The 23972-nt window shown below is 36.9% G+C and overlaps 1 protein-coding gene across 3 annotated transcripts in view; it reads left to right on the top strand.

Annotated features, from left to right (window-relative positions):
- The window catches only part of NRG3 (neuregulin 3), a 1075402-nt gene that overhangs the window by 696704 nt on the left and 354726 nt on the right, over positions 1-23972 (top strand). The gene's annotated exons all lie outside the window — the stretch shown is intronic.

The following is a 23972-nucleotide window of genomic DNA, read 5'->3' as shown; positions in this document are numbered from 1 at the left end:
AAGAAACCCAAAGTGATGGATTGCTAGAATAATGGCCATAATGTATACTGAGAATACAAAGGAGATACACGATTCCTTCAAGATGGATTTGGATTTGTAAGAAGTAAGTCTGTATTTTATTAACTTTGTGCATATAAGTAAAGTCAGACTATAACACCATCTTTACATAAATTCATGGTAGCCCATGTCTGGCCAAAGCAATTTTAATATTGAACTATAAACTATCTAAGGAATGTCATAGTAGTAAGTTCTTTGTGTTCCTCAGTAGAGAAAAGTATTGTCCCCATAATGTATCTTATAATTATTAGAGGACAAAGATTTCTCAAAAAAAAAAACTTTACCATCAAAATTTTAAGCTGATTTATTAGAATGTATCTAGTAAGTGTTCAAATGTTTCTAGTGTTGATGGTTATTTTTTATATTTCTCATGCATAAGTTATGACATATCTCCAAAAAGTAGATAGCATGCAGCTATTATGCTAATTTCTTCAAATGCATTAGTTTAGTTTCCACATCCCTCTGAGCTATATATATCCTATTTAATCCCGAATAATAGAAGAGGAAACAAAGGTGATATTGTAGATTATATAGTATATGATTTGTTGGAGCTAGTTGGTAAATCCAGGATGTCTGGCTCCAGAAACTGAGCTCTGGATCTTGATGCTGCCCTACCTGTATTTGCAGCTATGATGTGCACAGATTATGTACATTTTATATGATTTTCTATTTCAATAAGAGTGGTAAAACATTTTCAAGTTAAAATTATGTAAGCAAGGTACATAAAATTGAGACATAGCAGTTTGAAGAACCTTTGGTGCATTAAAGACTAGCTCAGTCTTCTTAAAGCATGGAAGAGAGTGGTCTTTGGAAATAAAGGTGTGTAATCAAAGTCTTCTTCATCATCAACAACAACATAACGCATTCCATAAATTGTTCAAAATGTTTCTTAGATAGACTGTCTGTTCTAGGAAAACATAATTACTAATAGCAGTGATAGCAGTCTGGTTCTGTGTGGTTGTCTGCTCAGTCTTGTATTTAGTGGTATAGAACGTGATCCCTGTCCAGAAATGCCATAGCTTTTGCCCTTGATTGAGTGTGGTGCATGTGAGCAAGGCATTAAGGAGACTTGAGCTTAATCTTAAAATTTTGGTAGTGCCCAACATCTAATCTTAGAGCTTAGGCTAACAGTAGGACCCAATTCAGCTGGGTTACCAAGGTTTCCCATGTCAGATGAGGTCTTCTCTCTGTTGAGGAGAGCTGAAAGACAAAGTGTTAATCAAGGAGGCTTGGAATGCGGGTGAATAAACAGCAAATTCAGCAAGGGATGCACTAAAATACAAGGCTGAAAAGAATGAACCAGAAGTCAATGAGACCAGAAGACAGGCAAGTCTGTAATAGATATGCACGATAAAGTCAGAATAGGTCAGGATTATTCCTATTAAACAACCACACATCCTTTTATCAAGATTATGTACTCTCACCAGGCCAACTAGAGGATATTAAGGAGGCAAGTCTGCTTCATTCAGGTAGAATTTCTATAGTAAAGGAGAAATTGGATGAAATTCTAGACAATAATATTAACATAGGTCAAGACTGGGAGGTGGAGTTTCTGGAGCACTTTCACCAGATTTTCAAAGTACTGTAAGCATAGGATAGTCATTTATTGTATGCCCAACACTGGTTATCATCACATTTTATATTCATATTATGTATCGAGATACACATCAGAAATCTTATTAAAGATAATTTGTAGACATGTTCTGTAGTAGCTAGAAAAGCTCTTGCTTAGAAGAGAGAAAAACATTCAAAATACATGACTTGCTGTACTTCATGGTGAGCAGAATACTTGCTCACTTTTGAAAATACTTTCAGTTGAGCAGAACATTGGCCGCATAATTTTATCCTGGTGCATTAGTGGTTCCCTAAGGAAGTGTTTCCTGATTGCTTGTCTAAGAACTGTTGAATCAAGTATTTTCTGCCTCATGTCTGCTTGCTCCCTTCCCCTCTTCCTTTAGGAACATTTCCTAGATCTCTTTCCCTCCCAGGGGCCCTAGCCCTGCGATCTGAACTAGTTGAGATCCATGCATACAAAGTATGGACAGATCCAATCTGAGAAACACCTAAAATACATTTTTCCAAATATTTCAAATATGTTATTTCCTTCTACAAGTTTTTCCTACATCTAGCTAGATGGCTGGATCCTAGTTACAACCTTTTCCTTAAATCCTGGAACTTATAGAAAAACATTTCATCTACCCTTGGCCCTCAGAACTTCTTCTTGGACCCATCTGTATTCTTACTTTCTGGCTTCATCTGTTTTTATGAGTTCTGCTTAATAATGTGCCTTTGGATCCTACCATGGTATAATGGTCAGAGTCCATCAAAAGATCTTAATTTGATGACTTCCAAAATAGAAGAATGATTATATCAATATGTAAGAGACAGTTAATTTTTCATGACTCCAGAGGTCATGAGTAGCTGTTCTAGGGAAAGAAATATATATATATATATATATATATTATTATGAAGAAAGCTTCATATTCACATAGATGGTCATGGAATAGATCTCCTACATGTAGTAAACTTACTCACTACAGAAGGATTGAGACTCTCAGAGAATCTCTTAAACCATGAGATGCTGCAATTAATATATCTTAGAGCTAACCTAGTCTATTTATTACCTCTATCATCCAGTTAGGTACCACTTCTAGCTTTTTTTTTTTTAATTTATTTTTTATATTGGAGTATAATTGTTTTACACTGTTGTGCCAGTTTCTGCTGTACAACAGAGTGAATCAGCTGTATTTATATATATATCCCCATATCACCTCCCTCCTGTGACTCCTTCCCATCCTCCCTATCCCACCCCTCTAAGTCATCACCCAGCATCGAGTTGATCTCCCTGTGTTATGCAGCAGCTTCCCACTCGCTATCTATTTTACATTTGGTAGTGCATATATGTCATTGCTACTCTCTCACTTTGTCACAGCTTCCCCTTCGCCCCCCAACCCATGTCCTCAAGTCCGTTCTCTACATCTGCATCTTTATTCTTGCCCTGTCGCTGGGTTCATCAGTACCTTTTTTTTTTTAGATTCTATATATATGAGTTAGCCTACAGTATTTGTTTTTCTCTTTCTGGCTTACTTTGCTCCATATGACAGGCTCTAGGTCCATCCACCTCACTACAAATAACTCAAATTCATTCCTTTTTATGGCTGAATAATATTCCATTGCATATATGTGCCACATCTTCTTTATCCTAGACTTATGTCAGGTTGCTTTAGTTAGATCTTTGAGGATAGGACTTAGGAATTACAAAAAAAGTTGTGCAACATATTATATTGGGAACAAGTTGGAATCTTAAGTCATTTTAGTTCAGCTTACTAGAGTTCGACTTTGGGCAAATCATTTAACTTCTATTAGACCTACCTGCCAATTAGAGGCATTATTTGCCCTGTAAGTTTACAAATTATTGAGAGGCTCAAATGATACAATGGTATGACTGTGGTTCATTAATTGTATCTTAATACAATCTTATTATAAGTATCTTAATAATATTTATTATTTTCTGTTGTAGAAGGAACTTATTAAGCACTTAATAAGGTAATATAAATGAATGAATGAGTGAATAAGTGGTATTGAAATTATCCTTATGTTTAAATGTATGTGGTTTCCCTGGGTTCCTAGGCCTGATTAAAATAAGCATGCTTGCCTACAAAATGAGCCTTCTACTACCTTCCAGAGAATCCTATACAATTGGTAAGAGGCTAAGACCCTGCTACTGTGTCAGGAGCCACACACACCAAAATACTGCCGTTCTCCATTTAGTGCTTGAAACTGGAGAAGCTGGGCTAAAGTAGAATTGAAATGGAGGACTAAAGGGCCAGGTTCTTTGGGGAAAATTCATGATTGGCAGTTGCATCATGGTAGGTAATAATGAGCAGAAAAATGAAGATTTAGGTCAAGCAGAGTCTTTTTGGTGTCTGTAGAGTAGTTGCTCTCTGATCCTTGGGGTGGGGAGGAAGGTTTGACTGCTGACCAGGCTCATTTTGGTCAGGAGGAGTCTTGTATGGATGAAAAATTCAAGCCCTGGGGTAATGCATTCAGCAGTCCCTGGGGAGGATGTGAATTGGACAGCTTATTTAACTGCAGTCCACACAGAACAAAGCAAAAGATTTTAGGGGTTTGATTTTAATCTATGAAAGAAATCCAGCCCACATATCTTCCTTCCTGCCTCTCCTCATAAACACATATCCTCACCGGGGGATATAAGACAATCAGAGAACAGAGGTCAGTTTATTGCAGTGCACATCTCACTGTGTGTCTTACTTGGAGAATACAGTGGCAGCACTCCAAGGGAAAGGACTGCAAAAGTCAAAATACAAATATAGCCAATGATTTCACATTCCTTTGTTTCCCTGTCCCTTTGCTGCCTTCAGTTGTGTGTCTCTGACTCCTGAGGAAGGCTTTACAGTGTCTTTCCTTGCTATTGAATTTATTCCACACACTTCCTGGCATTCTTCCCTCCCATGACTCTTTCTCACATCAGTGCAGTATTATCTTTCCACTCGTTTGGCTTTGTTTCTGTGCATATTTTTCTCCCTTTCTTCCTCCCTACCATACAGGTTTAACAAAATAATTTCCAGCCTTGAGTTTAGAATTTTTTTTAAAGAGATGAAAGGGATCTTCCAAAAATCTTAAGCAACCCTAAAGAGACAATCGGAGGTATGTAGGTGTGCACTCTCTTATATGTGTACGTTTGTGTGTGAGGGAGGGTGAGGGAAATCTAGAGACAGGTTAGGGTAAGGAGGATTTGGCAATATACAGGAGGCTACTGTGAGAAGAAGATAAATTTAAGTTTATAATAGATAATGATTTCTAAGTCATGTATTAGAATAAATGCAGACTTACAGAGGAAATAATGGAGAACTTTTCCATGGCTCTTAAAACCCCTTCTGCATTTCTATCATTTAAAGAGAATGTAGATTAGCTTTTTAAAGGGTGGGTGGTTTATGAAGAATTTTATATATATGAAAAAGTCATGCTACATGTCTTCTCAAGACTGTAAAGAGGGGCTTCAACAGAACGACTCTCTGAATGTCCTCGCCTGATATTTGTCCTCTGTTGTTAGGGGTCATAGGGAATTTTGTCTGACGTACCTTGAGAAGCCTAAACAAATCCTGACCCCAGGATACAGGCCTGATTGCAAATGGAAAATTTACTGTGTATGATCAATTCTGATGATAGGTCAAAGATTCAAATCTCATGCCAGAAATAAAACTCAGGGTAAGTTTATCAGCCCAGGATTATTTTTAAAGGAATCCTATTCAAGAAAGAGGTTGCTAGGTTAATGGAATTCCAGCAGTGAAACACTTAAATGAATACCAGAGGGAGAAGTTTTGGGGAGATTAAAAGAAGCAGCTGCAGGTGAGGAAATTTCCACGTCATGGAAGAGGGGTCAGAAAGGCTTCAGCCAGAATACCTCCAAAGGACTTAGGAAAGTTCCTACAGAAGAAATTAGACGGCTTTGAAAATCTCTTGGCAGTATCTGCCAAGTACGTGGTTCCCCACTATCTCCGGCTTACCCAGACTCTCTTCCTGCCTTTTAAACTCTTGTAGTGTGAGAATGGAAAAAAGCAGCTGCCAAGTGAGGGAGATGCTGAGGGGGAGAAAATGATGACAGAGTAAAAGATAGGCTGGATTTATGAGCTCGGTATTCCATGGGATCAGTAGCGCTTAATGATTGATTAAATATGGGTGATGAGAAAGGGAAAGGACAGGAACAATGTACAGATGTCTATTTGGGTCCACTGGGTGGATGCTGGTTCCATCCATGTCGCTAAGAGAATAGGTTTGGTGGGGATGATAACGTGTTCCATTTGGCTCATGTTGAGTTTGATCTATTGGAGGGAAATATCCAATAGGATATATAATCTGCCCTACTGGAATTATTGTAAGAGTCAATGATAGCGACTTCCATGGTGGTCCAGTGGTTAAAACTCCGTGCTTCCACTGCAGGGATCACAGGTTTGATCCCTGGTTGGGGAACTGATTCCTGCATGCCGCAGCATGGAAAAAAAAAAAAAAAAAAAGAGTCAGTGATAATTGAAAACTATTCCAATGAATGAAATCATCTGGAGAGACAATAAGCAGTGAACAAAGAAAAGACTCTGCCTGAACCTTGGGGAAAGCCTCTGTTTAAGGTGTGGGCAGAAGAGCTACCAACCAATAAGTTGAGAAGGACAGCAAGAGGCAAACCAAACAAAAACAAGTGATAGTGGTATCAACTCTTAAGAGAAATTTTACAGCAATGAGTAGAAAGACCTGAAGATTGCTTGGCTGTAGAGGAAAATGGAAAAGCTAAAAGTGACTCAAACACTTTCAGTGGTGAGTAGGACTGGAGAAAGACTGGACTTATATTGGTACCCATTGCCCATTGTGGAAATGGTAGTGCTGGGAACCAGATTGGAGAGAAAAGAATTATTTCTGTTCTTGACATATTGTGTTTACAGTGATAGTGGATATCCTTAATTTATCTGTAAAATATCTGTATTCTTTTGAATACCTATTTACATTATCACAGATTATATAAATAAAGGTCTGAGTTCCTGGGTGAATTAGAAGTGGGGGCAGTTCCTTTATAAAATATTGATACTTTAGTCAACTGTTTCATGTACTTTGCTACTGAACTGTTCTTCTCTTGCTTTTTATCTCTCTTGTCATGTGCTCTTCCAAACTACTTACTTTAATTTATGACAGTGACCTTTCAATGCACTTTATAATGCATGTACCTTGATGATAAGGTGTGATTTGTGATCTTTCGAGGCTTGCACATGAATCTCCAAGACCCATGCTGTGTTAATACAGTGGTCTGAGTCATTAAGATTGGAAATTATGTAAATTCATCATTGTTATAGACAGGCCTGAGCAATTTGACAGTGTATATTTTTTGAAATTTTACTCAGAATTAAAGATCTTATTTTGAAAGCTGTCCTTGGACCAAGATAGCTAGCAGACATCCCAGTTACTTCTCTTTCAGGTAGATAAATCTATACAGTTCTCTTGGGATAATACAGATGTTAATATCTACAGATGAGCAACCAAACTAGGTTTAATAGAAGGCAGTTGCATGGAATTACGCCTGACTTTTGTTCACGGAGTTTGGTTCATAGGGAAGGAAAACAGACAATCCACGAATGGGAAAGGACAATATGTGTTCCAAGGTTGTACCCATGGAAGTGAAGTTTCCTCTAAATATTTTGATTCTTTAAATAACTCCTACCTCTTGGGCACACAACATTCAGAAAGTTGGTAGAGAAGAGGATGCCTGCTGTGAAATCAGAGATGGTATATTCAATGAAGTAGGAAGAGAACCAGGAAATACATTGTCACAGAAGCCAAGAGTAGATAGTTTTACGTGATTGGGTGGATGGATGGATAGGTGGATTGATGGATGGATGGAGTGGTCATCTATATCAAGTGCTGCAAAGAAAAAAATAAAAGGTGAGAACAGATATATGACCATTTGTTTTCGCAAAATATTTTCTTTGGTAGCTTTGATAAGAACTATTATAGTGGAGTTGTGAGTATGAAAGTCCAGTTGAAAGTGTTAAGAAGAAAACCAAAAGGCAGTAAGTACAGCAGGGGATTAGTTGAAGAATTTTTCTGAGGATACTTGAGAAATAGGATAGTGGCTGGAGAAGGAGATAGGGCCATGTATACATGCATGTAACAAGCAAAGGAACAAAGGAAATGTTTGGGCTTCAGAAGGAGCACACAAGTTCTTTCATGGTGGACATGCATGTAAGTCGGTGGAACTGGTAGTAGAAAGATGAGGTCATTCTCACCTGACTCTTAGTGATGGATTCAACAAGGTCACCTACTGGGAAGAGACCCTGAGCAGCTGGAGTTTTGAAGAGAGAGTGTGAGGAATGTAGTTGTCATCTCTAAGAGTATTACAGTACAAACCAAGTAAAAACTACATTAGGTATAAAGACAGTAGACATATATTTGCAGAAATATGAATATAAAGAACTAATCAAGCCAAACAAGATATAAAAGGGAAAGCAATGATATAAAGAATGATACTGTTGATTTCTTTTAAACGTAGGACTGAAGCTAAATGTTTTTAAGAATCCTAGTTGCAGAAGCAAAAATAAACCATGACAATGTTGAATTAATAATAAAACTAACAAAAAATCAGGATATGGAGATGCTGAGAGGAAAAAACAGATGAAGTATAAGCGAACCTATTTTTTTCATTTTTAATATTGAAGGATCACATTATATTAAGTGAGGGAAAAATGTTATCCCATATAAGTATAAATTTAAGTCCTAGAAAATTTATTAAAAAAAAACCAAAATAAACCAAAGTAGGATTTGGGGTACACTTAAAATATGTGTATTTTACTGAATATTAAGTTTTATGTGGAAAAAAATACTATAAGCAAATATTAAACTGTAAGTAATTATATGCACATTGAGTGTGTAAGAGTAAAATATACTGATATTTGCAATTTACTTTGAAATTTAGTAAAAATATAATTATAGGTAGATAAGGGATATATATGGATATTTTACATATATGTATATATATACATGAATTGTATTTGTAGATGAATATGAATTTTACATATACATGTATATATACATGAATTGTACAGTTCTATAATTGTAGAATCCAGGTGATACATAGGTGTTCAGTGTACAATTTAATTTTTTTTTTAGTACTTCTGTATATTTAAATTTTCACAAAGTAAATCTGGACCAAAAATCAGATGGGTGCAGGTAGGGAAGAGAAATAAAAAGATGGGGAAAATTGGAAGTGTAACAATTCCACTATCTTTTAGGATGGAAAGTTTGTGGATCTGTGTAAGTATATTGACTCAATAAATTGTGCTTTTGAGTTTGTAATTTAGTTATAAAGTTAATAAATATAAAATCTAGGGCAGATTAGACTTTTCGAATCTTTAGGGAAAAAATACTCAAGCCCTTTGAACAAAGTGCTAGAATGTACTACGTAACTGTATATTGTATAATCTTTACATATTCCCCACATTAGACTGTTTCTGTTGACTCCTGTTGGAAAGGGAAAGGTGAATCCAGGTTACTATTTTATCCAAAGGGTATATACCCTTATGTTTCCTGGGCCACTTGGATCCTGTGAGAAGCCCCATGTCAAACAGTAACTAGATAACTGCTCCATGGATGCTCACATGAACAGTTCAGTAGTCCAGTCACTTGATAGAAACTGGTGCTGTAGGTGTGATACTGGAATTTTACTACTTCTTTTCTCCTCCATGCATTAGAACAAAACAAAAACAAAAACACTTTGGGGGTAGAAGCCAGTTTCCCAAATCTAATTTATGGTTAGTTAAAGCATCCTTTCTCTATACCCACCATGGTGGTGTCTTTTCACTTTCTTGGTACATTGTCCCGGGGTTGGATTAAGCCCTGCTGTGACAGGAAGAAGGCCCTTTATCTGCCAGCTTCCATTTGGTATAGGCGCCTAGGCTCACAGACCTCCTTCAGCAGCTGCTTCAAAAGCCATTGATCCTTGATGACAAAGTGATTCTCCACTGGTTCAAGCAGACTCTCCATCAGCTCCTTCAACAGCCGAGTACTATCCAAGTTAGAGTATTAAGTTCTATCGATGCAGTCGTAATTTACTGTTCTTTGAAAATAAAAAAGTAACGTGCGGGTATCCTCTGATGAGCCCTATCTTAGTGTTTGCATGATTGAATTGGTTGCAAAGCATCTTGTATAAATTCCTTGAAGTTGTTGGCATATGGATCACGTTTCCCTTTCTCCCAGCACAGACACAGGTTTGTCCTATTGTTAAGTGCCTTTGGCATTTAACTGCAATTGCCTTGCCATGTTTCAAATAATTGAGTTGTTTTACTTATATTCTTGAAGTTGTCTTATTTGAATATATTGCATTATATAGTTAAAATTTTGAGTTTATAAATTAGTGTCCTATTTCTTTGGTTAGCACTGTGTTATCAGTACTTTTCTGAGTTTGTTCATCGATATAATAGTTACTACTCTGATATTCTTCATTTTGAAAATAATTAGGTTTACAATTTGTGGCTATCACAAAAAATGCTAAAATTAATACTTTCAGGCGTAGAACTTTTTTACATTGGCCTTATTATTTGGCTAAACTTTTCTTTTAGAAATGGGAGTACAAAATCATGGCATGGCTATCGTCATGCTTTGAATGCATTTAGTCAAATTGTTTTCTGGAAGTTTTACCAATTTACCTCTACTGGCAATCTACTGGAATCGTAATTTCACTACATTGTATGAGCATTGGGTATTTGATGATATATGTTGAATCTATCGAGTGTTCATTTCTTCCTTAATTGCTTAGCTGTCCTTCCCACTGTAAGCAATGCATTTTTAAAAGTAAGAGGTGGTACCTGATCTTAGTATCTACAATTCCTTTTCTAGGCATTTTGTCCTTAACTAAGGATTGAATGTCTAGTTCACTGTCTGCTGTCCATTCTTTGAAATTTGCCCTCTAATGCGCTGTCTTTTCTGGTCTGCTGGGTTTGCAGTGAGATTTGTGGTAATGATTTTGTACCTGCATTCTTGCTATTATGTTCTATATCCCATACTTGCTTAAGATTTACTAGAGATCAAGGAATATGGTACATTTCCAATCACATCACAGGAGAATGCTGTGGTGGGAAAATGTAACACATTAACTGTTAGAGAATGACCCACCTCTTGTATTATGTGTGGAAATTTTTATCATGTGTAGGTTATGTTTATTGAATTTATTTTTTCAGCATAACTTGAATTTTGAAAACAAATAAAACACAATTCAGATACAGGCTCCACCACTTCCTAGCTTAGGTAGATGCTTTAAAAATTTTCAAGCCTCACAACAGTTGACTATAGGAAACTATGTCCACCTAATATGCTCATTTTGAGAATTAAATGAGATGGTATACAAAGATCCAATTACAGTTGTTGGGACACAGTAAGTACTCAGTGTATATTAGTTATCTGGCCCTATCCTCTTTATGTAATGAACAAGGCCCATTTCCCTAGGGAGTAGAGTGAATGAGCAAGTGGAGAGATGCTGAGATACACCTGAATAACATCCCCCTGTCAGCCAACACATCATGGCCCTCTGGCTGTGGAGGATGACCATTTATCCTTACAGAAGCCAACCTGGTCTTCAGAAATCTAGGAGGACAATTGAGTTTAACCATGATTCTACAGTCTCACTTTAATGAGACAACAGGAATGTCAGAACCAGTTCTTGTTCCCTTGTGGCAAAAAAGGTTAAAAAGCTGATCACTTGAGGTGATAGGTAGGAGGTGAGAGGGCAAGCAGTCGAGTAAATTGAGAAATATTGCCAGCTTTTGAGGTCTAAAGTCAGAAACTGGTACTTGTAAAATATGTCTATTATTATGTTGTTTTAATGTGTATGACTATTCTTCTCTAATGCAGAACATTTTCTGTATTTCAATATTGTCTTAGCTATGGTAAGTGGAACAAAGGGAAATAATGCTTATTGGGAGTCACCTGTTTTGTGGGATAGCATGATGTGTCATCAAGAATATGAGTGAGGCAGAATAAGTAATATTAACCTCGCTGACCTAAATAAAAAGAGTTTATATCATTCATTTTTTACTCAAATAATTTTTTACTGTGGATGAGGTTGTTTCCTTATATATTCCGGAAATATTTTCCTCATTTGTATAATTCACAAAGGAAAGTATCTCAAAACTGGGCATCTTTCAATATCACTTAAACTTTCTTTATGGAATGGCAAATCACTGTGAGGCAATATGTAGTAAACTTTAACTGTAGTCCAGAAGGAAATCCCAGTCTCCACATTTCCTGTAGCTTCAGCCCTAGTACTTTCCTTTTAACTGTGATCACCCACAGTTTCATCTTTGAAAGCGAGTGTTTGCTGTTCAAGTCTGGACTTAAGAGAAAGTAACAGTTGAAGCTATAATAAAATTTTTTTCTGAAAAAGAGTGTAGGGTAAGGTTACTTTTCTTTTGATTATTCACCTAAACTTTATTAGAAATAATTGTTTTTCTATTTAGAATTAATTCACTTAGAATAATTAGGTAAAATAAATTAGATACAACATGAAGGCAGAAGAGTTGCTAAGTTTCTAAATATACCTAGAACTGGGTTCCATATAAATGGTATGTTTGAGAGGAAAAGACACACACCTATCTATCTATCTATCTCTCTATCTATGTACTTTATTTTTATTTATTTTATTTTTTAAAAAAATTTTTAGTTGTGCTGGGTGTTAGTTGCAGCAAGTGGGCTCCTTAACTGTGGCAGTTGGGCTCCTTAATTGCGGCAATCAGGCTCCTTAGTTGTGGCACGCAAATTCTTAGTTGCAGCATGCATGTGGGATCTATTTCCCTGACCAGGAATCAGACCCGTGCTCCCTGCATTGGGAGCACAGAATCTTATCCACTACACCACCAGGGAAGTCCTATGTACTTTTAAAGTAGTTTTAGGTTTATAGAAAAATTGAGCCAGAAATACAGAAAGCTCCTTATCACTTACCAGTTTCCCCTATCTTGCATTAGTGTGGTATATTTATTACAATTTATGAGCCAATATTAAAACATTATTGTTAAAGTCCACAGCTCATATTAGGGTTTCTTCTTTGTGCTGGACATTCTATGGGCTTTTACAAATGCATAGCGGTATGTATCCAATCACACAGCACGGTTTCATTGACCTAAATGTCCCCTGTGCTCCATCTATTTATTCCACTCTCGCTCCTCCCTTGGCAACTACTGATCTTTTTATTATAGTTTTGTCTTTTCCAGAAAGCATGTGGTTGGAATCATATAGTATGTAGCCATTTCACATTGGCTTCTTTCACTTAATAATATTTATTTAAGGGTTTTCTATGTCTTTTCATGCCTTGATAGCTCATTTCTTTTTAGCACTGGGTAAATTCCATTGTGTGGATGGAGCAGAGTTTGTTTATCCATTCACCTATTAAAGGACATCTTGGTTGTGTCCACATTTTGACAAGTATAATTATACCTGCTACAAACATCCACACGTGGGCTTTTGTGTGGACATAGTTTCCAACATATTTGGGTAAATACCAAGGAATACGGTAGCTGGATTATCCTGAGACTGCCTGACTTCAAGACTTACTGTAAAGCTCTAGAATCACAACAGTACGATATTGGAGAAACAATAAGCAAATAGACCAATGAATAGCTGAAAAACAGACCCATAAAAATATAGTCATGATCTTTGATAAAAAAAAATACCTGCCAACATCTATCTTCTCTCTTTTTGATAATAATCGTCCTAACAGGTGTGAGGTGATATCTCATTGTGGTTTGATTTGCATTTTCCTCATGATTAGTGACACCGTTTTCTCATATACCTGTTGTCCATTTGAATGTCTTCTTTTGAGAAATGTCTGTTCAGATCCTGGCCCATTTTTCAACCAGGTGTTTTTTTTTTTCCTTGCATTGTTTGTGTTTCTTATATATTTTGAATATTAACACTTTATCAGATTTATGATTTGCAAATATTTTCTCCCATTCCATAGGTTACTTCATCATTCTGTTGAATGTTTCCTTTGCTCTTGCAAACTCTTTTGAGTTTGGTGCAATCCTGCTTGTCTGCTTTTGCTTTTGTTGTCTGTGCTTTTGGGGTCATATCCAAAAATTCATTGCTCAGACCAAGGTGAAGAAGCATTTTCCCTGTTTTCTTCTAGTAGTTATATAGTTTCAGGTTTTTCATTTAAGCCTTTAATCTATTTTGAGTTGCAACAACATGAATGAAACTGGAGGACATTATGCTAAGTGAGATAAACCAGGCACAAGAAGACAAGTATTATATGATCTCACTTATATATGGAATCTAAAAAAGTCTAACTCATAGAAACAGATAATAAAATGATGGTTGCCAGACGCTGGAGAAATGGGGACAAGTTGGTCAAAGAGTACAACATTTCAGTCATGCAGGATGAATAAGTTCTGGAGATCTAATTACAGTATGGTGACTATAGTCAATAATACTGGATTGTATACGTGAAATTTGCTAAGAAAGTCAATTTTAAGCGTTCTCACCACAGACACAAAAAAGATAAGTATGCAAATTGATGGATACATTAATTAGCTTAATGTGGCAACCATTTCATAATGTATGCATATATCAAGATATCACTTCGTATACCAGTAATAAATACATATGATTTTTATTTGTCAATTACACTTCAACAAAGCTGGGAGAATGAAGTGTTTATTGATATAGTTGGATTCGTATCTACCACATTTTTACTATTTTCCTTGCCTTAATCTTTCTTTTCTTTTCTTTTCCTCTTCCTTCCTTCCTTCCTTCCTTCCTTCCTTCCTTCCTTTCTTTCTTTCTTTCGTCTTCCACTCTTTCTCTGCCTTCTGTGGCTTTAATTTTTTTTTTTTTTTTAGTTGCATCTCGCAGGCTCCTTAATTGTGGCATGCATGTGGGATCTAGTTCCCCGACCAGGGATCGAACCCAGGCCCCCTGCATTGGGAATGGAGTCTTAACCACTGTGCCACCAGGGAAGCCCCTATGGCTTTAATTGAGGAGTATTAATGCTCATAAATGATTTTATTTTTTTTCCTCTTTTAGTATATCAATTATACTTCCTTTTTATTTTGATCTTTATTGGAGTATAATAGCTTTACACCGTTGTGCCAGTTTCCACTGTACAACAAAGCAAGTCAGCTGAATTTATACATATATCCCCATATCCCCTCCCTCTTGAGCTTCCCTCCTGAGCATCCCTCCCGTCCTCCCTATCCCACCCCTCTAGGTCATCAGCAATCATCAGGTTGATCTCCCTGTGTTAGGCAGTTGCTTCTCACTAGCTAGCTATTTTACATTTGATAGTATATAAATGTCAATACTACTCTTTCACTTTGTTCCAGCTTCTCCTTCCCCACCTCCCCATGTCCTCAAGTCTGTTCTCTACCTCTGTGTCTTTATTCTTCCTCTACCGCTGAGTTCATCAATACCATTTTTTAAAAAAATTCCATATATGTGTGTTAGCATATGGTATATGTTCTCTTTCTGACTTGCTTCACTCTATGACAGACTCTAGGTCCATCCACCTCACTACAAATAACTCAATTTCGTTCCTTTTTGTTGCTGAGTAATATTCCATTCATACTTCCTTTTTGACTTTAAGTGGTTCCTGTGGGTTTGCAGTATGGATTTACAACTAATCCAAGTCCTCTTTCAAATGACATTATACTGCTTGCAGTAGCTGTAGGTGTCTAGGCTACAACTTCCTCTGGTGTCCTTGACTTTTCTCCCTTCTTATACAAGATTTACACCCATTGATGTGGTGGTAAGTGTGGGAAGACTTCCATAGTCCTTTTATTGGATCTCTTGTCTTTTAGTGAACCTGTGCCTCTGAACAATTAACTTCACAAGTAATTCTCAGTTCCTTTACCCCAACATAGAAGGTAATTTGGAGGTAGGTATTTTCCTTCCACCTGGTCAATTAGGCTCTGGCAAAATAGCTTCTCTTAAGAGCAGGTCTTATTAGGAACAGAATTCTCTGGGCATATTTCACAATGACTGAGCTTTTCCTTTCTTCTGCTAGAAGTATCAAGGAATTTTTCGTCAGTCTTCACCATGAGAACCTAGTAGAGATCTTATAGGTAAAGCTCACAAAAGTGAGTGAACCCGCATGACTAGGCCTCGCTCATGTCTTTAATTCTTAAACTTGTCCACACTGAGCCTTGAACAATTCATCAATTACAGTTCAAGGTTTCCTACCCGGTAGTCCTCCTGATTTTAATTAATAAGAAAAAACTACATTATTCAATTACAATGTCTCTCCTTTTTTATGATAGGATCTCATTATCTTTTCTGTCCTAAGATTTTACCATATGCTATTTGCAAATTTACAACATTAGAAAAAGAAGCCAACATTGAAGGTATGCCAGGAAATAAGATTTAAAGAATCAGTGTGACCCATTCAAAGGCCTCTGTAATGAGCTTCATGAATTCCTTGGCTTTTCCTTTGTAATTATATTAAATGGGAAGAGAATAAGAGTCTATCCATGAGAGAAGTCAGTACCTTTTGAAGTGAGCCAGTCCCTGGCCCATACTTTGATTAGCACTGATTTGGTGTGTGACATCACAATACTGAGTGTTATGACCTACCCTTCTAGGCAAGTCTGAGGGGCATCCTTGGCACTGTCTGTCACTCAAGACAACAGTGTATTCAGAAAGAGATATTTATCTTTTCTACTTAATAACTGCAGAAGTATTATTTTCTGTGCTATAATGATGGTCACAAATCAGTTGGGAAAATTACAAAACAACTTTGATTTAAACATTGAAGGGTTATATTATGTCAATGGGTTGTATTTTCAGAGAGAGAAGAGCAAATTGCAGAAACTTTATTTGAAAACCTTACTGCTAAGAATCACAGTTGATCTGGTAATGGAATTTCCATAAATGCACTAAACCTTATCTCAATGAAAAGCCGATGTAGTTTAACTAAGTTAAAATTTAATTATTTTTTTCCTCGTACATTTAGAAAAAGTCAAGAGGGTGAAGAAGAAAATAAAATTAACTTCATCTCACAACCCTAATATACCTACAATATTAGTTTTCTATTAATACCATGACAAATTACCACAAACTTACCAGCTTAAAATAAAACAAATTTATTACCTAATAGTTCTTTAGGTCAGAAATCTGGGTGGCCTTGGCTGGCTTACCTGCTTAGAATCTCACAAGGCTGGAATCAAGGTGTGTGCTGGACTGGGCTCTTACTTTAGAGGCTCTGGAGAAGAATCTGCTTCCAGGTTTTTTTCAAGTGGTTGAAGATTCAAGTCTTTTGTGGCTATAGGGTCGAGGTCCCTGAATCCTTGCTGGCTGTCAGCTGGAGCGCCTCTTGACCACTTAATGCTCCTGTGCTTCTTGCTGTGTTGCCGCCTCCATCTTCAAGCCAGTGATGGTGCGTTAAATCCTTATGTATCAATCACATTAACTTCTGCTGCTGCATCTCCTCTGCCTCTAGTTTGAGAAAGTTCTTTGCTTTTGATTAGGCATTTAAGTGACTACACTGGGCCAACTGGGGTGATCTATCTATAGTAAAATCCATGAATTCTACATCCAAATTTCCTTATGTCATGTATGGTAATGTTCAAGGTTTCGAGGGAATAGGGTATGACTATTTGGGGGGCATTCTGACTAATATCACAGTTTAATGTCCCTCAATTTTATTGTATTTAATGCGCTCATTAGTATATAATTGCTGACAAATAGAATGCCTTGTAATTGACTTTCACTAAACGATGTGGGTGACATCTTTACATGTTTTGCAATAATCTGTTCAATCCTCATTTGTGGCCTTCGTCCCAAACATATTATTGTCTTTTGGTTAGGAGTGAGGAGTGCCACATAATTTCACACCCATGATACATAAAGCACATAAATTCGGAATGACTTACCATCCTAAAAATTCTATCAGATTCAAGTGGTGGTACAGAGTGACTCTTAGTAATTTATATTCCTTTTTGCTTTTGTGAGAGGGAGGAAAGAGGCACGGCTCTCATGCTGAAAGCCATGTGTAACTTTTATCTCAGTGTTATTCAGGGTATACATCTTTTTTTAAAAAAAATTATTTATTTATTTATTTATTTGGTTGCACCTGGTCTTAGTTGCAGCAGGCAGGCTCCGTAGTTGTGGCTCATGGGCTCCTTAGTTGCAGCATATGGGCTCCTTAGTTGCAGCTCCAGGGCTCCTTAGTTGTGGTATGTGGGCTTCTTAGGTGTGGCATGCGAACTCTTCGTTGCAGCACACATGTGGGATCTGGTTTCCTGACCAGGGATCAAACCAGGGCCCCCTGCATTGGGAGCACAGAGTCTTATCCACTGCACCACCAGGGAAGTCCCCAGGGTATACGTCTTGACAAGAAAACGACCAAGAAGTTTTGCTCTAGTCTGAGCAAGGTATGATTTTTAATGACTATGTTGTATTCCATTGTAAAGAAGGACAGACATTTTAACCAAATCTACATTTTTGAAAGTGTGTAAAACTTAGTAACGTTTTGAACATACACCTTTGTGTAGGGGAACTACTAGGACTAAAATATAACTCTTTTATTGATTAGTAATATTTATTGTCAAATCGCTACCCAGAAAGAATATCCTACTTTAAATTCCCATCAATCTTCTACAACAATTTCTGTTTTATTATGTCAGCTTCAGAATAAATGATGAATATGCTTTATAATACTGGCTAATGGTTTTTAAAGATATTTTATATCTTATTAAGCAGCCATTTATCAAAGAGCTTTATCTGTTTTCAGTGAGTTTTCATTTGGAATAGATTTGTCTTATAAAATTTTTAATGTTTTCTTTTTTTCTTTCCTTCCCTTTCTTCCTCCCTTCCCTCCTCCCTCCCTCCCTTCCTTTCTTCCTTTCTTTCTCTGTTTCTCTCCCTCCTTCCTTCCACCCTCCCTCCCTCCTTCCTCCCTCCCTTCCTTGCTCTGTTCTCTTCTCCTTTTTGTCTCTTTTCCCCTATTTTCTCTTCTCTTTTTAAAAAATAGTATAGGACCATGGTTAATATACATATATATGAATATATGCAGAAAATGATATTAAATGAAGAATCAATTTACTTCTCATTCTGGACTCCAAAATAGAAGCAGGTGCTGTTAATGGGATCTATTCTAGTAATATACAAATATTTTTGAATTAGTTAAAAGAAATGTGGCATTAATTTCCTAGAACAAATAATGCCACAGATTCTGGAAGTTCTCAAAATTCGTATTACTGAAAATTTTCTGTGCTCAGAAGTTTAAAATAAATGACTTTTTGGGGAAAAGTATCTGATGTTTAGTGAGATACACTTTTTTATTTATGAATTATTGGCATTTTCCGAGTCCCTTCAAAACTTTGTTCTTAGATGTTTTGTAAGATTTGTACACTGTCAAATTTTTGTAATGTACGTTTAAAATATGTATGCAGTACTGATAAGCTTACATTTCTTGGCTGGAGAGTTTGACATTGAAAATATGTATTAATGTCCTAAAATATGTTTCTGACTCCAAAGGTACTGCTTAGCAATGCTGGGTGCTGTGGGAAATGTTTTGTGGCCAGTAAGCGTGAAGCGTTACTAATATATCTTAGAATATAAAATGAGTTTGTTTTCTAAAGTCAATGTGATTCTAGGTTCTCAGAATTTCCCTGCAGTTATTTAGATCATAGAGATTGAGTCCAATAATTTGAAAAGTAACATTTAACATCCATGGTATTGACATTGCTGTTGATTAGTCAATTAGAAACAAGACAGTTTTGTGTACAATTAGAGATGAATACTCTTTAAGAATAGTGCTTCTCAGTCTTTCAGAGGCTGCAATTCAGGATGTAGTTTGGGAAATGTTCAGAAACGTTGATATAGTTAATCATCTTATGAGATGGTAATGCATATATTGTAGAGAATATTTCTGTTTTATATGCATGTAATTTATATGCATATAGTATTTGAGGGATCTCATATCTATAAGTTGAGTCATTTGTTTACTTACATTCAAATATTTAGTCAATCATTAAAGAAACAGAAGGTGCACCATTATTTTATTTTAATAGCAGACCACCTTGGGCCCCTTTGTGGAACACTCATGTTTCATTGGAGCCAAGTTTGGAAACCTTTATTTTAGTCCAGACGTGTAGAACAGCGTTTTCCAGTGAGTTTGGCATGTTTATGCTCTGTTCATTTTAATCTTGTTTATTTCACAAATTGTGGGCAGAGAAGTATAAATACTAGAGCTTTATGCCAATAGCCAAAATTAATTTTTACAAATTGGAAAATGTGAATAAATTGATTTTTAAAAAGTCAAATTGAATTTAATAAGCATTTGCCAGCTCTAATTTTGCAGCTTAGAAAAATCATTAATAAAATAATCAGCACTTACTGAGCATTAACTATGTGCAGTTAATGCTTTGTTATGATTTTTTTAACAAGAAAGGAAACTAAAATTAAGGAAAGATAAATAGCTTGCATGAAGTTCAGAAATTTTTTATAGAAGCAAGATTTGAATCCAGTTTTTGTTCAGAACTCATGGTTTTAACCATTACTCTACCTGCTATAAAACTGCCCATTTTCTCCCCTTCCCTTTTATACCATTACTTATCAGCAGTGATTCTCAAAATTCAATCTGCATCCAAATCTCTTAGAAGGCTTTTATATAAAACACAGATTGTTAGACCCCACTCCCAGTCTCTGATTCAGTAAGTGTGGGTCAGTCCTGATATTTATATTTCTTTCTTTTTTTTTTAAGAACTTTTATTGAGACACAGTTAACAGAAAATAAACAGCATATATTTAGAGTGTACAATTTGGTATCCCAATCTCCCAATTCATCTCCCCCCCAACCCTTCCCGCTTTCCCCACTTGGTGTCCATATGTTTGTTCTCTACATCTGTGTCTCTATTTCTGCCTTGCATTTCCTCTTTCATAGTTGTTAGCATTTGCCTTAGGTATTGAGGTGCTCCTATATTGGGTGCATGTATATTTTAAATTGTTATCTCCTCTTCTTGGATGGATCCCTTGATCTTTATGTAATGTCCTTTCTTGTCTCTTGTAACATTGTTTATTTTAAAGTCTATTTTCTCTGATGTGACTATTGCTACTCCAGCTTTCTTTTGATTTTCATTTGCATGGAATATCTTTTTCCATCCCCTCACTTTGTATGTATGTGTGCCTAGGTCTGAAGTGGGTCTCTTGTAGACAGCATGTATATGGGTCTTGTTTTTGTATCCATTCAGCCAGTCTGTGTCTTTTGGTTGGTGCATTTAGTCCATTTACATTCAAGGTAATTATTGATATGTATGTTCCTATTACCATTTTCTTAATTGTTTTGTTTATGTTTTTGTAGGCCCTTTTCTTCTCTTATGTTTCCCACTTAGAGAAGTTCCTTTAGCATTTGTTGTAGGGCTGGTTTGGTGGTGCTGAATTCTTAGCTGTTGCTTGTCTGTAAATCTTTTGATGTCTCCATCAAATCTGAATGAGATCCTTGCTGGGTAGAGGATTCTTGGTTGTCAGTTCTTCCCTTTCATCACTTTAAATATATTATGCCACTCCCTTCTGGCTTGCAGAGTTTCTGCTGAGAAATCAGCTGTTAACCTTATGGGAGTTCCCTTGTATGTTATTTGTCATTTTTCCCTTGTTGCTTTTAATAACATTTCTCTGTCTTTAATTTTTGTCAGTTTGACTACTATGTGTCTTGGCATGTTTCTCCTTGGGTTTATCCTGCCTGGGACTCTCTGTGCTTCCTGGACTTGGGTAGCTATTTCCTTTCCCATGTTAGGGAAGTTTTCAACTATAACCTCTTCCCATATTTTCTCGGGTCCTTTCTCTCTCTCTTCTTCTGGGAGCCTTATAATGCGAATGTTGGCGTGTTTAACATTGTCCCAGAGGTCTCTTAGGCTGTCTTCAGTTCTTTTCATTCTTTTATCTTTATTCTTTTCTGCATCAGTGATGATCACCATTCTGTCTTCCAGGTCACTTATTCACCCTTCTGCCTCAGTTAATCTGCTATTGGTTCCTTCTAGTGTATTGTTCATTTCAGTTATTGTGTTGCATATCTCTGTTTGTTTGCTCTTTAATTCTTGTAGGTCTTTGGTAAACTTTTCGATCTTTGCATCCAGTCTTTTTTCAAAGTCCTGGATCATCTTCATCATCATTATTCTGAATTCGTTTTCTGTACGGGTGCCTATCTCCTCTTCATTTAGTTTTTTTGGGGGGATTTTATCCTGTCCCTTCACCTGGTACAAAGTCCTCTGCTTTTTCATTTTCTCTATCTTTCTGTGGCTGTGGTTTTCAGTTCCACAAGACGAAATACTGCTGATACTGCTTGATACATCTGTCTGCCCTCTTGTGGAGGAAGCTATCTAGGAGTCTTGTGCATGCTTCCTGATGGGAGGGCTGAGTGGGCAGAGCCCAGTAAGACTTTAATCCAATTTGGTGGGCAGAGCTCAGTAAACCTTTAATCTGCTTGTCTGCTAACAGGTGGGGCTGTGTTCCCACCTTGTTGGTTGTTTGGCCTGAGGCTACCTAGCACTGGAGCTTACAGGCTCTTTGGTAGGGCTAATGGTGGATTCTGGGAGGGTTCACGCCAATAAGCACTTCCCAGAACCCCTGCTGCCAGTGATTCTGTCTCCTCAGTGAGCCACAGCTGCCCCCCACCTCTACATGCAACCCTGCAACACCAGCAGGTAGATCTGGTTCAGTCTCCTATGGGGTCACTGCCCCTTCACCCGGGTCCTGGTGAGCACACTGTTTTGTGTGCCCTCCAAGAGTGGAGTCTCTGTTTCCCCCAGTCCTGTGGAGGTCCTGCAATCAAATCCCTCTGGCTTTCAAAGTTTGATTCTCTGGGGATTCCTCCTCCCGTTGCTGGACTCCCAGGTTGGGAATCCTGACATGGGGCTCAGAACCCTCACTTTAGTGGGTGGATGTCTGCAGTATAACTGTTCTCCAGTTTGTGAGTCACCCACCCAGCATTTATGGGATTTGATTTTAACGTGATTGTGCCCCTCCTACCATCTCATTGAGGGTTCTCCTTTGTCCCTGGATGTCTGGTGTCTTCTTTGGTGAGTTCCAATGTCTTTCTGTCAATGATTGTTCACCATTTAGTTGTAATTCCGGTGCTCTTGCAAGAGGGAGTGAGTGCACGTCCTCCTACTCCACCATCTTAATCCTTTCTCTCCTGATATTTATATTTCTAACAAGTCATAGATGATCTTAATGCCACCCAGCCAGGGACCACACTTTGAAAACCACTGCTGTATAGTCTCTAATGTTTATTGCTAAATAGGTGGTAGCCTTTGTTTGGGATCTATTATTATTCTATACATCTGTTTTGGTTAAGCTAGATCTGGAAATCTGTGAGTCCAGATGTCATTGGTTTGAAGATGTTGTTAAATATTCTACTACCTTCTTAAAGCTCTCGTTAATTACCTATCACATGAAAGGCCTAATTGATTAATTTATTATTGATTACTGTGACTGTACAGAGCTGTTCATTCAGTCTAGGCATAGTTTGTGAATTTAGAAATGTATCCTAGAGAATTCACTGATATGTGCTTGATTATAGGAAGATAAATAAAGGGCAACATCTGGCCATGAATATATCCAGAGTCTTCTAGTATAGATGCAAAGGACTCTACTGAAGAATACATACTCAAATTAATTATATTTTTATATCTTTATCTCTAGTTCCTCATTGTTAATTGTATGTTCCTTCTTTATTACATCACCTATAGGCTATTCAGAGTATACAACGTTTTCGGTATTGTCCTTTTTATTTTATATTTTTTAGGTATATCTATTTATACAAATAAACACTTTCTTGTAGTATTTATTTACATGTTTAGTTAACATCCGCAACATTTAAACATAACTAAGCGGCTTACTACAAATCTGTCTAGGCAGATTTTAAATTATTTTAGTAGGAAACACAATGCTACCTCAGTAGATACCACTAGAAGTGGTGTTTCTGTGCTACGCAGGCTCCTTCACTTCTGAGTGTGCTTAATAAATTTCAAGCATTAAGACTCATTACGACTGCAGCAAGAGATAGCAAAATTCTGTGGGGGGCGGATCTGATAAAAGCTAGCCATTTAATATTTGAAGAGGGAGATGAAAACGGGAAAGGGAGACAGATAAGATGTAACATTAAATAGACAAACAAGCAAACAAAACATAACTACTTGATGCTAATTACCTGAGCTTTCCTTGAAACTGACTTCACTTGAGATAAAAAGGCTAATGAGAATACCAAGAATGCGCTTTAGGCATTATTTTAAATACTAGTGTACTTAGCTTTAATGATGGCCGCTTTTAAACAGGATACACGTATGCTGCATGCACTCACATGACTTGTACATACAGAGGTGTACACATAGACATAAGCATCCGCATGCAAGCACAGAGTGAAAAACTTTGCC

The sequence above is a fragment of the Hippopotamus amphibius genome, chromosome 5 (assembly GCF_030028045.1).
Source record: "Hippopotamus amphibius kiboko isolate mHipAmp2 chromosome 5, mHipAmp2.hap2, whole genome shotgun sequence".
Classification (NCBI taxonomy): Eukaryota; Metazoa; Chordata; class Mammalia; order Artiodactyla; family Hippopotamidae; genus Hippopotamus; species Hippopotamus amphibius.
The sequence above is the reverse complement of the archived record's forward strand: the minus strand, read 5'-3'. Positions and strand labels throughout refer to the sequence as shown.